The following is a 14,911-nucleotide window of genomic DNA, read 5'->3' on the forward strand; positions in this document are numbered from 1 at the left end:
AGGAAACACTGCATGTTGGTGAAGGGCATATTGAAGAACAAGCAGCCGAATGGTTCTTGTGGGAGAACAACTCCATCTGGCTCACTAACTTCACACATCATCAGACTTCCAAGCAGCTCTCAAGGAAACTCACTTTTCACACTCTATGCTTAATGCCCGTTGAGTGCATTATCTAGGAATGAACCTGCTAGAGCATCCCACACAAACCAATGCTCCACATGCGGGTTTCACATGCCACCAACTCCACATTCACAGACAACTTCAGCGCCAAAGCCATTTTCAGATAACCCTCAATGCAAAGGCTCTAGACGCAAATATTGGTGTGAGAGCTAATTCAATCAAGGAAACACTGCATGTTGGTGAAGGGCATATTGAAGAAGAAGCAGCCGAGTGGTTCTTGTGGGAGAACAACTCCATTTGGCTCACTAACTTCACACATCATCAGACGTCCAAGCAGCTCTCAAGCAAATTCACTTTTCACACTCTATGCTTAATGTCCTTTGAGTGCATTATCTAGGAATGAACCTGGTAGAGAATTCCACACAAACGAATGCTTCGCATGCGGGTTTCACATGCCACCAACTCCACATTCACAGACAACTTCAGCGCCAAAGCCGTTTTCACATAGCCCTCAATGCAAACGCTCTAGACGCAAATATTTTTGTGAGAGCTAATTCAATCAAGGAAACACTGCATGTTGCTGACGGGCATATTGAAGAAGAAGCAGCCGAGTGGTTGTTGTGGGAGAACAACTCCATTTGGCTCACTAACTTCACACACCATCAGGCTTCCAAGCAGCTCTCAAGGAAACTCACCCTTCATACTCTATGCTTAATGCCCTTTGACTGCATTTTCTAGGAATGAACCTGGTAAACCATCCCACACAAACCAATGCTCCACATGCGGGTTTCACATGCCACCAACTCCACATTCACAGACAACTTCAGCGCCAAAGCCGTTTTCAGAAAGCCCTCAATGCAAAGGCTCTAGACGCAAATATTGGTGTGAGAGCTAATTCAATCAAGGAAATATTGCATGTTGGTGAAGGGCATATTGAAGAAGAAGCAGCCGAGTGGTCCTTGTGGGAGAACAACTCCATCTGGCTCACTAACATCACACCATCAGGCTTCCAAGCAGCTCTCAAGGAAACTCAGTTTTCACACTCTATGGTTAATGCCCTTTGAGTGCATTATCTAGGAATGAACCTGGTAGAGCATCACACACAAACGAATGCTTTGCATGCGGGTTTCACATGCCACCAACTCCACATTCACAGACAACTTCAGCGAAAAAGCCGTTTTCAGATAGCCCTCAATGCAAAGATTCTAGACGCAAATATTGGTGTGAGAGCTAATTCAATCAAGGAAACACTGCATGTTGGTGAAGGGCATATTGAAGAACAAGAAGCAGCCGAGTGGTTCTTGTGGGAGAACAACTCCATTTGGCTCACTGACTGCACACACCATCAGGCTTCCATGCAGCTCTCAAGGAAACTCACTTTTCACACTCTATGCTTAATGCCCTTTGAGTGCCTAGGACTCAAAAGAAGCTTGGTGAGCATCGCACACAAACGAATGCTTTGCATGCGTGTTTCACATGCCACCAACTCCACATTCACAGACAACTTCAGCGCCAAAGCCGTTTTCAGATAGTCCTCAATGCAAAGGCTCTAGACGCAAATATTGGTGTGAGAGCTAATTCAATCAAGGAAACACTGCATGTTGGTGAAGGGCATATTGAAGAAGAAGCAGCCGAGTGGTTCTTGTGGGAGAACAACTCCATTTGGCTCACTAACTTCACACACCATCAAGCTTCCAAGCAGCTCTCAAGGAAACTCACTTTTCACACTCTATGCTTAATGCCCTTTGAGTGCATTATCTAGGAATGAACCTGGTAGAGCATCGCACACAAACCAATGCTCCACATGCGGGTTTCACATGCCACCAACTCCACATTCACAGACAACTTCAGCGCCAAAGCCGTTTTCAGACAGCCCTCAATGCAAAGGCTCTAGACGCAAATATTGGTGTGAGAGAAAATTCAATCAAGGAAACACTGCATGTTGGTGAAGGGCATATTGAAGAAGAAGCAGCCGAGTGGTTCTTGTGGGAGAACAACTCCATTTGGCTCACTAACTTCACACACCATCAGGCTTCCAAGCAGCTCTCAAGGAAACTCAGTTTTCACACTCTATGGTTAATGCCCTTTGAGTGCATTATCTAGGAATGAACCTGGTAGAGCATCGCACACAAACCAATGCTCCACATGCGGGTTTCACATGCCACCAACTCCACATTCACAGACAACTTCAGCGCCAAAGCCGTTTTCAGATAGCCCTCAATGCAAAGGCTCTAGACGCAAATATTGGTGTGAGAGCTAATTCAATCAAGGAAACACTGCATGTTGGTGAAGGGCATATTGAAGAAGAAGCAGCCGAGTGGTTCTTGTGGGAGAACAACTCCATTTGGCTCACTAACTTCACACACCATCAGGCTGACAGCCAGCTCTCAAGGAAACTCACTTTTCACACTCTATGCTTAATGCCCTTTCAGTGCATTATCTAGGAATGAACCTGGTAGAGCATCCCACACAAACCAATGCTCCACATGCGGGTTTCACATGCCACCAACTCCACATTCACAGACAACTTCATCGCCAAAGCCGTTTTCAGACAGCCCTCAATGCAAAGGCTCTAGACGCAAATATTGGTGTGAGAGAAAATTCAATCAAGGAAACACTGCATGTTGCTGAAGGGCATATTGAAGAAGAAGAAGCAGCCGAGTGGTTGTTGTGGGAGAACAACTCCATTTGGCTCACTAACTTCACACACCATCAGGCTTCCAAGCAGCTCTCAAGGAAACTCACTTTTCACACTCTATGCTTAATGCCCTTTGAGTGCATTATCTAGGAATGAACCTGGTAGAGCATCCCACACAAACCAATGCTCCACATGCGGGTTTCACATGCCACCAACTCCACATTCACAGACAACTTCAGCGCCAAAGCTGTTTTCAGACAACCCTCAATGCAAAGGCTCTAGACGCAAATATTGGTGTGAGAGCTAATTCAATCAAGGAAACACTGCATGTTGGTGAAGGGCATATTGAAGAACAAGCAGCCGAATGGTTCTTGTGGGAGAACAACTCCATCTGGCTCACTAACTTCACACATCATCAGACTTCCAAGCAGCTCTCAAGGAAACTCACTTTTCACACTCTATGCTTAATGCCCGTTGAGTGCATTATCTAGGAATGAACCTGGTAGAGCATCCCACACAAACGAATGCTTCGCATGCGGGTTTCACATGCCACCAACTCCACATTCACAGACAACTTCAGCGCCAAAGCCGTTTTCACATAGCCCTCAATGCAAAAGCTCTAGATGCAAATATTTTTGTGAGAGCTAATTCAATCAAGGAAACACTGCATGTTGCTGAAGGGCATATTGAAGAAGAAGCAGCCGAATGGTTGTTGTGGGGGAACAACTCCATCTGGCTCACTAACTTCACACATCATCAGACTTCCAAGCAGCTCTCAAGGAAACTCACTTTTCACACTCTATGCTTAATGCCCTTTGAGTGCCTAGGACTCAAAAGAAGCTTGGTGAGCATCGCACACAAACGAATGCTTTGCATGCGTGTTTCACATGCCACCAACTCCACATTCACAGACAACTTCAGCGCCAAAGCCGTTTTCAGATAGTCCTCAATGCAAAGGCTCTAGACGCAAATATTGGTGTGAGAGCTAATTCAATCAAGGAAACACTGCATGTTGGTGAAGGGCATATTGAAGAAGAAGCAGCCGAGTGGTTCTTGTGGGAGAACAACTCCATCTGGCTCACTAACATCACACCATCAGGCTTCCAAGCAGCTCTCAAGGAAACTCAGTTTTCACACTCTATGCTTAATGCCCTTTGAGTGCATTATCTAGGAATGAACCTGCTAGAGCATCCCACACAAACCAATGCTCCACATGCGGGTTTCACATGCCACCAACTCCACATTCACAGACAACTTCAGCGCCAAAGCTGTTTTCAGACAACCCTCAATGCAAAGGCTCTAGACGCAAATATTGGTGTGAGAGCTAATTCAATCAAGGAAACACTGCATGTTGGTGAAGGGCATATTGAAGAAGAAGCAGCCGAGTGGTTGTTGTGGGAGAACAACTCCATTTGGCTCACTAACTTCACACACCATCAGGCTTCCAAGCAGCTCTCAAGGAAACTCAGTTTTCACACTCTATGGTTAATGCCCTTTGAGTGCATTATCTAGCAATGAACCTGGTAGAGCATCGCACACAAACCAATGCTCCACATGCGGGTTTCACATGCCACCAACTCCACATTCACAGACAACTTCAGCGCCTCAGCCGGTTTCAGATAACCCTCAATGCAAAGGCTCTAGACTCAAATATTGGTGTGAGAGCTAATTCAATCAAGGAAATATTGCATGTTGGTGAAGGGCATATTGAAGAAGAAGCAGCCGAGTGGTTGTTGTGGGAGAACAACTCCATCTGCTCACTAACTTCACACACCATAAGACTTCCAAGCAGCTCTCAAGGAAACTCACTTTTCACACTCTATGCTTAATGCCCTTTGAGTGCATTATCTAGGAATGAACCTGGTAGAGCATCGCACACAAACCAATGCTCCACATGCGGGTTTCACATGCCACCAACTCCACATTCACAGACAACTTCAACGCCAAAGCCGTTTTCAGATAGCCCTCAGCGCCAAGGCTCTAGACGCAAATATTAGTGTGAGAGCTAAATCAATCAAGGAAACACTGCATGTTGGTGAAGGGCATATTGAAGAAGAACCAGCCGAGTGGTTCTTGTGGGAGAACAACTCCGTTTGGCTCACTAACATCACACACCATCAGGCTTCCAACCAGCTCTCAAGGAAACTCACTTTTCACACTCTATGCTTAATGCCACTTGAGTGCCTAACACTAAAAAGAAGCTTGGTGAGCATCGCACAAAAACCAATGCTCCACATGCGGGTTTCACATGCCACCAACTCCACATTCACAGACATCTTCAGCGCCAAAGCCGTTTTCAGATAGCCCTCAGCGCAAAGGCTCTAGACGCAAATATTGGTGTGAGAGCTAATTCAATCAAGGAAACACTGCATGTTCGTGAAGGGAATATTGAAGAAGAAGCAGCCGAGTGGTTGTTGTGGGAGAACAACTCCATTTGGCTCACTAACTGCACACCATCAGGCTTCCAAGCAGCTCTCAAGGAAACTCACTTTTCACACTCTATGCTTAATGCCCTTTGAGTGCCAAGGACTAAAAAGAATCTTGGTGAGCATCGCACACAAACCAATGCTCCACATGCGGGTTTCACATGCCACCAACTCCACATTCACAGACAACTTCAGCGCCAAAGCCGTTTTCAGATAGCCCTCAATGCAAAGGCTCTAGACGCAAATATTGGTGTGAGATCTCATTTAATCAAGGAAACACTGCATGTTGGTGAAGGGCATATTGAAGAAGAAGCAGCCGAGTGGTTGTTGTGGGAGAACAACTTCATCTGGCTCACTAACTTCACACACCATCAGGCTTCCAAGCAGCTCTCAAGGAAACTCAGTTTTCACACTCTATGCTTAATGCCCTTTGAATGCATTATCTAGGAATGAACCTGGTAGAGCATCGCACACAAACCAATGCTCCACATGCGGGTTTCACATGCCACCAACTCCACATTCACAGACAACTTCAGCGCCAAAGCCGTTTTCAGATAGCCCTCAATGCAAAGGCTCTAGACGCAAATATTGGTGTGGGAGCTAATTCAATAAAGGAAATATTGCATGTTGGTGAAGGGCATATTGAAGAAGAAGCAGCCGAGTGGTTGTTGTGGGAGAACAACTCCATCTGGCTCAATAACTTCACACATCATCAGACTTCCAAGCAGCTCTCAAGGAAACTCACTTTTCACACTCTATGCTTAATGCCCTTTGAGGGCATTATCTAGGAATGAACCTGGTAGAGCATCGCACACAAACCAATGCTCCACATGCGGGTTTCACATGCCACCAACTCCACATTCACAGACAACTTCAGCGCCAAAGCCGTTTTCAGATAGCCCTCAATGCAAAGGCTCTAGACGCAAATATTGGTGTGAGAGCTAATTCAATCATAGAAACACTGCATGTTCGTGAAGGGCATATTGAAGAAGAAGCAGCCGAGTGGTTGTTGTGGGAGAACAACTCCATTTGACTCACTAACTTCACACACCATCAGGCTTCCAAGCAGTTCTCAAGGAAACTCACTTTTCACACTCTATGCTTAATGCCCTTTTACTGCCTAGGACTAAAAAGAAGCTGGACTCTATGTTTGGTATACGCTTGCCATGGGGGAATTTCAACAGAACTTGAACTGTGGTTATGCAACAAGGTGGAGGAATTCACCATGGTCGGAGGGTTTGGGGAGGGGTGGGGAGAATCCCAGTACCTATGAAACTGTGTCACATAATACTATGTAATTAATGAATTTAAAATAAAATTAAAAAAAAAAAGAAGTTTGGTGAGCATCGCACACAAACCAATGCTCCACATGCGGGTTTCACATGCCACCAACTCCACATTCAGAAATAACTTCAGCGCCAAAGCCGTTTTCAGATAGCCCTCAATGCAAAGGCTCTAGACGCAAATATTGGAGTGAGAGCTAATTCAATCAAGGAAACACTGCATGTTGGTGAAGGGCATATTGAAGAAGAAGAAGCAGCCGAGTGGTTGTTGTGGGAGAACAACTCCATTTGGCTCACTAACTTCACACACCATCAAGCATCCAAGCAGCTCTCAAGAAACTCACTTTTCAAACTCTATGCTCAATGCCCTTTGAGTGCATTATTTAGGAATGAACCTGGTAGAGCATCCCACACAACCAATGCTCCACATGCGGGTTTCACATGCCACCAACTCCACATTCACGGATAACTTCAACGGCAAAGCCGTTTTCAGATAGCCCTCAATGCAAAGGCTCTAGACGCAAATATTGGTGTGAGAACTAATTTAATCAAGGAAACACTGCATGTTGGTGAAGGGCATATTGAAGAAGAAGCAGCCGAGTGGTTGTTGTGGGAGAACAACTCCATCTGCTCACAAACTTCACACACCATCAGGCTTCCAAGCAGCTCTCAAGGAAACTCACTTTTCACACTCTATGCTTAATGCCCTTTGAGTGCCTAGGACTCAAAAGAAGCTTGGAGAGCATTGCACACAAACCAATTCTCCACATGCGGGTTTTCACATGCCACCAACTCCACATTCACGGATAACTTCAGCGACAAAGCCGTTTTCAGATAGCCCTCAATGCAAAGGCTCTAGACGCAAATATTGGTGTGAGAGCTAATTCAATCAAGGAAACACCGCATGTTGGTGAAGGGCATATAGAAGAAGAAGCAGCCGAGTGGTTCTTGTGGGAGAACAACTCCATTTGGCTCACTAACCTCACACACCATCAGACTTCCAAGCAGCTCTCAAGGAAACTCACTTTTGACACTCTATGCTTAATGCACTTTGAGTGCATTATCTAGGAATGAACCTGGTAGAGCATCGCACACAAACCAATGCTCCACAGGCGGGTTTCACATGCCACCAACTCCACATTCACAGACAACTTCAGCGCCAAAGCCGTTTTCATATGGCCCTCAATGCAAAGGCTCTAGACGCAAATATTGGTGTGAGAGCTAATTCAATCAAGGAAACACTGCATGTTGGTGAAGGACATAATGAAGAAGAAGCAGCCGAGTGGTTCTTGTGGGAGAACAACTCCATCTGGCTCACTAACTTCACACATCATCAGACTTCCAAGCAGCTCTCAAGGAAATTCACTTTTCACACTCTATGCTTAATGCCCTTTGAGTGCATTATCTAGGAATGAACATGGTAGAGCATCGCACACAAACCAATGCTTCTCATGCGGGTTTCACATGCCACCAACTCCACATTCACAGACAACTTCAGCGCCAAACCCGTTTTCAGATAGCCCTCAATGCAAAGGCTCTAGACGCAAATATTGGTGTGAGAGCTAATTCAATCAAGGAAACACTGCAGGTTGGTGAAGGGCATATTAAAGAAGAAGAAGCAGCCGAGTGGTTCTTGTGGGAGAACAACTCCACTTGGCTCACTAACTTCACACACCATCAGGCTTCCAAGCAGCTCTCAAGGAAACTCATTTTCACACTCTACGCTTAATGCCCTTTGAGTGCCTAGGACTAAAAAGAAGCTTGGAGAGCATCCCACAAAACCAATACTCCACAGGCGGGTTTCACATGCCACCAACTCCACATTCACGGAGAACTTCAACGCCAAAGCCGTTTTCAGATAGCCGTCAATGCAAAGGCTCTAGACGCAAATATTGGTGTGAGAGCTAATTCAATCAAGGAAACACTGCATGTTGGTGAAGGGCATCTTGAAGAAGAAGCAGCTGAGTGGTGTTGTGAGAGAACAACTCCATTTGGCTCTCTGACTGCACAAACCATCAGGCTTCCAAGCAGCTCTCAAGGAAACTCAGTTTTCACACTCTATGCTTAATGCCCTTTGAGTGCATTATCTAGGAATGAACCTGGTAGAGCATCCCACACAAACGAATGCTCCGCATGCGGGTTTCACATGCCACCAACTCCACATTCACAGACAACTTCAGTGCCAAAGCCGTTTTCAGATAGCCCTCAATGCAAAGGCTCTAGACGCAAATATTGGTGTGAGAGCTAATTCAATCAAGCAAATATTGCATGTTGGTGAAGGGCATATTGAAGAAGCAGAAGCAGCCGAGTGGTCCTTGTGGGAGAACAACTCCATCTGGCTCACTAACATCACACCATCAGACTTCCAAACAGCTCTCAAGGAAACTCAGTTTTCACACTCTATGCGTAATGGCCTTTGAGTGCATTATCTAGGAATGAACCTGGTAGAGCATCGCAGACAAACCAATGCTCCACATGCGGGTTTCACATGCCACCAACTCCACATTCACAGACAACTTCAACGCCAAAGCCGTTTTCAGACAGCCCTCAATGCAAAGGCTCTAGACACAAATATTGGTGTGAGAGCTAATTCAATCAAGGAAACACTGCATGTTGGTGAAGGGAATATTTGTTGTGGGAGAACAACTCCATTTGGCCACTGACTTCACACACCATCAGGCTGACAGCCAGCTCTCAAGCAAACTCACATTTCGCAAAACAAGCTTAATGCTTAATGCTGTTTGAGTGCATTGTGCTGAAATGCAGCTTGGTGAGCATCCCACACAAACGAAGTCTCCACAGGCGGGTTTCCGATACCACCAACTCCACATTCGCAAACCACTTCAGTGCCAAAGCCGTTTTCAGCTAGCCCTAAATACAAAGGCTCTGGACGCAAATGTTGCTGTAAGAGCTAATCCGATCAAGAAGCAGAGCATGTTGCTGAATTGCATATTGAAGAAGAATCAGCCAAGTGGTTCTTGTGGGAGAACAACTCCACTTGGCTCACTGACTTCACACACCATCAGGCTGATAGCCAACTCTCAAGCAAACTCACATTGTGCAAAGCTTTCTTAATGCTGTTTGTCTGCATTGTCCTGAAATGCAGCTTGCTGAGCATCCCACACAAATGAATGCTCGACAGGCGAGTTTCACATGCTACCACCTCCACATTCACAAACCACTTCAGCGCCACAGCCCTTTCCGCTAGCACTAAATATAAAGGCTGTATACGCAAATGTTGCTGTAAGAGCTAATTCCATTGGGCTCGGCAGCGTGGCCTGGTGGCTAAGATCCTCGCCTTGATCCCATATGGCCGCTGGTTCTAATCCCGGCGACTCCACTTCCTCTCTCTCTCTCCTCCTATCAGTATATCTGACTTTGTAACAAAAATGGAATAAATCTTTAAAAAAAAAAGAGCTAATTCCATCAACCAGATAAGCATGTTGCTGAATTGCATAGTGAAGAAGAATCAGCCGAGTGGTTCTTATGGGAGAACAACTCCATTTGGCTCACTGACTTCACACACCATCATGCAGACAGCCAGCTATCAAGCAAACTCAGATTTCACAAAGCGTTCTTTAATGCCGTTTGTGTGCATTGTCCTGAAATGCAGCATGCTGAGCATCCCACACACACGAAGGCTCCACAGGCGGGTTTCACATGCCACAAACTCCACATTCAGAAACCACTTCAGTTCCAAAGCCATATCCGCTAGCCCAAAATGCAAAGGCTCTAGACGCAAATGTTGCTTTAAGAGCTAATTCCAACCATCAACACTGCATGTTGCTGAATTGCATATTGAAGAAGAATCAGCCGAGTGGTTTTTGTGGGAGAACAACTCCATTTGGCTAACTGACTTCATGCACCATCAGGCTGACAGCCACCTCTCAAGAAATCTCAGATTTCGCAAGGTGTGCTTAATGCCGTAGAGTGCATTGTCCTGAAATGCAGCTTGATCAGCATCCCACACAAATGAATGCTCGACCTACGGGTTTCACATGCCTCAAACTCCACATTCAGAAACAACTTCACCTCTAAAGCCATTTTCAACTAGCCCTAAATACTAAGGGTCTAGACGCAAATGTTGCTGTAAGAGCTAATTCCAACCATCAACACTACATGGTGCTGAATTGCATATTGAAGAAGAATCAGCCGAGAGGTTCTTGTGGGAGAACAACTCCGTTTGGCTCACTGATTTCACACACCATTAACCTGATAGCCAGCTCTCAAGCAAACTCAGATTTCGCACTGTATGCTTAATGCCGTTTGAGTGCATTGTCCGGAAATGCAGCTTGCTGAGCATCCCACACAAACGAAGGCTCCACAGGCGGGTTTCACATGCCACCAACTCCACATTCACAAACATCTTCAGCGGCAAAACCATTTGCAGCTAGCCCTAAATACTACGGCTATAGATGCAAAAGTTGCTGTAAGAGCTAATTCCATCAACCAACACTGCATGTTGCTGAATTGCATATTGAAGAAGAATCAGCCTAGTGGTTCTTGTGGGAGAACAGCTCCATTTGGCTCACTGACTTCACACACACAATCAGGCTTACAGCCAGCTCTAAAGCAAACTCAGATTCCGCAAAGCTTTCTTAATGGTTAATGCCGTTTGAGTGCATTGCCCTAAAATGCGGCTTGCTGAGCATCCCACACAAACGAAGGGTCCACAGGCGGGTTTCACATGCCACAAAACTCCACATTCACATACCATTTCAGCGCCACAGACAATTTCAGCTAGCCCAAAATACAAAGGCTCTAGAGGCAAATATTAAGTAACAGCTAATCCCATCAAGCAGCAGAACATGTTGCTGAATTGCATATTGAAGCAGAATCAGCCGGAAGGTTGTTGTAGAAGAACAACTCCATTTGGCTCACTGACTTCACACACCATCAGGCTGATGGCCAGCTCTCAAGCAATATCAGATTTCGCAAAGCATTCTTAATGCCGTTTGAGTGCCTAGGACTCAAAAGAAGCTTGGTGAGCATCGCACACAAACCAATGCTCCACATGCGGGTTTCACATGCCACCAACTCCACATTCACAGACAACTTCAGCGACAAAGCCGTTTTCAGATAGCCCTCAATGCAAGGCTCTAGACGCAAATATTAGTGTCAGAGCTAATTCAATCAAGGAAACACTGCATGTTGCTGAAGGGAATATTGAAGAAGAAGAAGCAGCCGAGTGGTTGTTGTAGAAGAACAATTCCATTTGGCTCACTAACTTCAAACACCATCAGGCTTCCAAGCAGCTCTCAAGGAAACTCACTTTTCACACTCTATGCTTAATGCCCTTTCAGTGCCTAGGACTACAAAGAAGCTTGGTGAGCATCGCACACAAAGCAATGCTCCACATGCGGGTTTCACATGCCTCCAACTTCACATTCACAAACATCTTCAGCGCCAAAGCCGTTTACACATAGCCCTCAATGCAAAGGCTCTAGATGCAAATATTGGTGTGAGAGCTAATTCAATCAAGGAAACACTGCATGTTGGTGAAGGGCATATTGAAGAAGAAGCAGCCGAGTGGTTGTTGTGGGAGAACAACTCCATTTGGCTCACTGACTGCACACACCAGCAGGCTTCCAAGCAGCTCTCAAGGAAACTCACTTTACACACTCTATGCTTAATGCCCTTTGAGTGCCTAGGACTCAAAAGCAGCTTGGTGAGCATCACACACAAACCAATGCACCACATGCGGGTTTCACATGCCACCAACTCCACATTCACAGACAACTTCAGCGCCAAAGCCGTTTACAGATAGCCCTCAATGCAAAGGCTCTAGATGCAAATATTAGTGTGAGAGCTAATTCAATCAACGAAACAATGCATGTTGGTGAAGTGCATATTGAAGAAGAAGCAGCCGAGTGGTTGTTGTGGGAGAACAACTCCATTTGGCTCACTAACTTCACACACCATCAGGCTTCCATGCAGCTCTCAAGGAAACTCACTTTTCACACTCTATGCTTAATGCCCTTTGAGTGCATTATTTAGGAAAGATCCTGGTAGAGCATCCCACACAACCAATGCTCCACATGCGGGTTTCACATGCCACCAACTCCACATTCAGGGATAACTTGAACGCCAAAGCCGTTTTCAGATAGCCCTCAATGCAAAGGCTCTAGACGCAAATATTGGTGTGAGAGCTCATTTAATCAAGGAAACACTGCATGTTGGTGAAGGGCATATTGAAGAAGAAGCAGCTGAGTGGTTCTTGTGCGAGAACAACTCCATTTGGCTCACTAACTTCACACACCGTCAGGCTTCCAAGCAGCTCTCAAGGAAACTCAGTTTTCACACTCTATGCTTAATGCCCTTTGAGTGCCTAGGACTGAAAAGAAGCTTGGAGAGCATCCCACAAAAACCAATGCTCCACATGCGGGTTTCACATGCCACCAACTCCACATTCACAGACAACTTCAGCGCCAAAGCCGTTTTCAGATAGCCCTCAATGCAAAGGCTCTAGACGCAAATATTGGTGTGAGAGCTAATTCAATCAAGGAAACACTGCATGTTGGTGAAGGGCATCTTGAAGAAGAAGCAGCCGAGTGGTTGTTGTGGGAGAACAACTCCATTTGGCTCACTAACTTCACACACCATCAGGCTTCCAAGCAGCTCTCAAGGAAACTCAGTTTTCACACTCTATGGTTAATGCCCTTTGAGTGCATTATCTAGGAATGAACCTAATAGAGCATCCCACAAAAACCAATGCTCCACAGGCGGGTTTCACATGCCACCAACTCCACATTCACAGACAACTTCAGCGTCAAAGCCGTTTCCAGATAGCCCTCAATGCAAAGGCTCTAGACGCAAATATTAGTGTGAGAGCTAATTCAATCAAGGAAACACTGCATGTTGGTGAAGGGCATATTGAAGAAGAAGAAGCAGCAGAGTGGTTCTTGTGGGAGAACAACTCCATTTGGCTCACTAACTTCACACACCATCAGGCTTCCAACCAGCTCTCAAGGAAACTCACCTTCCACACTCTATGCTTAATGCCCTTTGAGTGCCTAGGACTAAAAAGAAGCTTGGTGAGCATCGCACACAAACCAATGCGCCACATGCGGGTTTCACATGCCTCCAACTCCACATTCACAAACATCTTCAGCTACAAAGCCGTTTTCAGATAGCCCTCAATGCAAAGGCTCTAGACGCAAATATTGGTGTGAGAGCTAATTCAATCAAGGAAACACTGCATGTTGGTGAAGGGCATCTTGAAAAAGAATAAGCCGAGTCGTTGTTGTGGGAGAACAACTCCATCAGGCTCACTAACATCACACACCATCAGACTTCCAAGCAGCTCTCAAGGAAACTCACTTTTCACACTCTATGCGTAATGCCCTTTGAGGGCATTATCTAGGAATGAACCTGGTAGAGCATCCCACACAAACCAATGCTCCACATTCGGGTTTCACATGCCACCAACTCCACATTCACAGACTTCAGCGACAAAGCCGTTTTCACATAGCCCTCAATGCAAAGGCTCTAGACGCAAATATTGGTGTGAGAGCTAATTCAATCAAGGAAACACTGCATGTTGGTGAAGGGCATATTGAAGAAGAAGCAGCCGAGTGGTTGTTGTGGGAGAACAACTCCATTTGGCTCACTAACTTCACACACCATCAGGCTTCCAAGCAGCTCTCAAGGAAACTCACGTTTCACACTCTATGCTTAATGCCCATTGAGTGCCTAGGACTAAAAAGAAGCTTGGAGAGCATCCCACACAACCAATGCTCCAAAGGCGGGTTTCACATGCCACCAACTCCACATTCACAGACAACTTCAGCGCCTAAGCCGGTTTCAGATAGCCCTCAATGCAAAGGCTCTAGACGCAAATATTGGTGTGAGAGCTAATTCAATCAAGGAAACACTGCATGTTGGTGAAGGGCATATTGAAGAAAAAGCAGCCGAGTGGTTGTTGTAGGAGAACAACTCCATTTGGCTCACTAACTTCACACACCATCAGACTTCCAAGCAGATCTCAAGGAAACTCACTTTTCACACTCTATGCTTAATGCCCTTTGAGTGCATTATCTAGGAATGAACCTGGTAGAGCATCGCACACAAACCAATGCTCCACATGCGGGTTTCACATGCCTCCAACTCCACATTCACAGACAACTTCAGCGCCAAAGCCGTTTTCAGATAGCCCTCAATGCAAAGGCGCTATATACAAATATGGTGTGAGAGCTCATTTAATCAAGGAAACACTGCATGTTGGTGAAGGGCATATTGAAGAAGAAGAAGCAGCCGAGTGGTTGTTGTGGGAGAACAACTCCATTTGGCCCACTGACTTCACACACCCTCAGGCTGTCAGCCAGCTCTCAAGCAAACTCACATTTCGCAAAGCAAGCTTAATGCTTAATGCCGTTTGAGTTCATTGTCCTGAAATGCAGCTTGGTGAGCATCCCACACAAACGAAGTCTCCACAGGCGGGTTTC

The sequence above is a fragment of the Ochotona princeps genome, chromosome 17 (genome assembly GCF_030435755.1).
Source record: "Ochotona princeps isolate mOchPri1 chromosome 17, mOchPri1.hap1, whole genome shotgun sequence".
Classification (NCBI taxonomy): Eukaryota; Metazoa; Chordata; class Mammalia; order Lagomorpha; family Ochotonidae; genus Ochotona; species Ochotona princeps.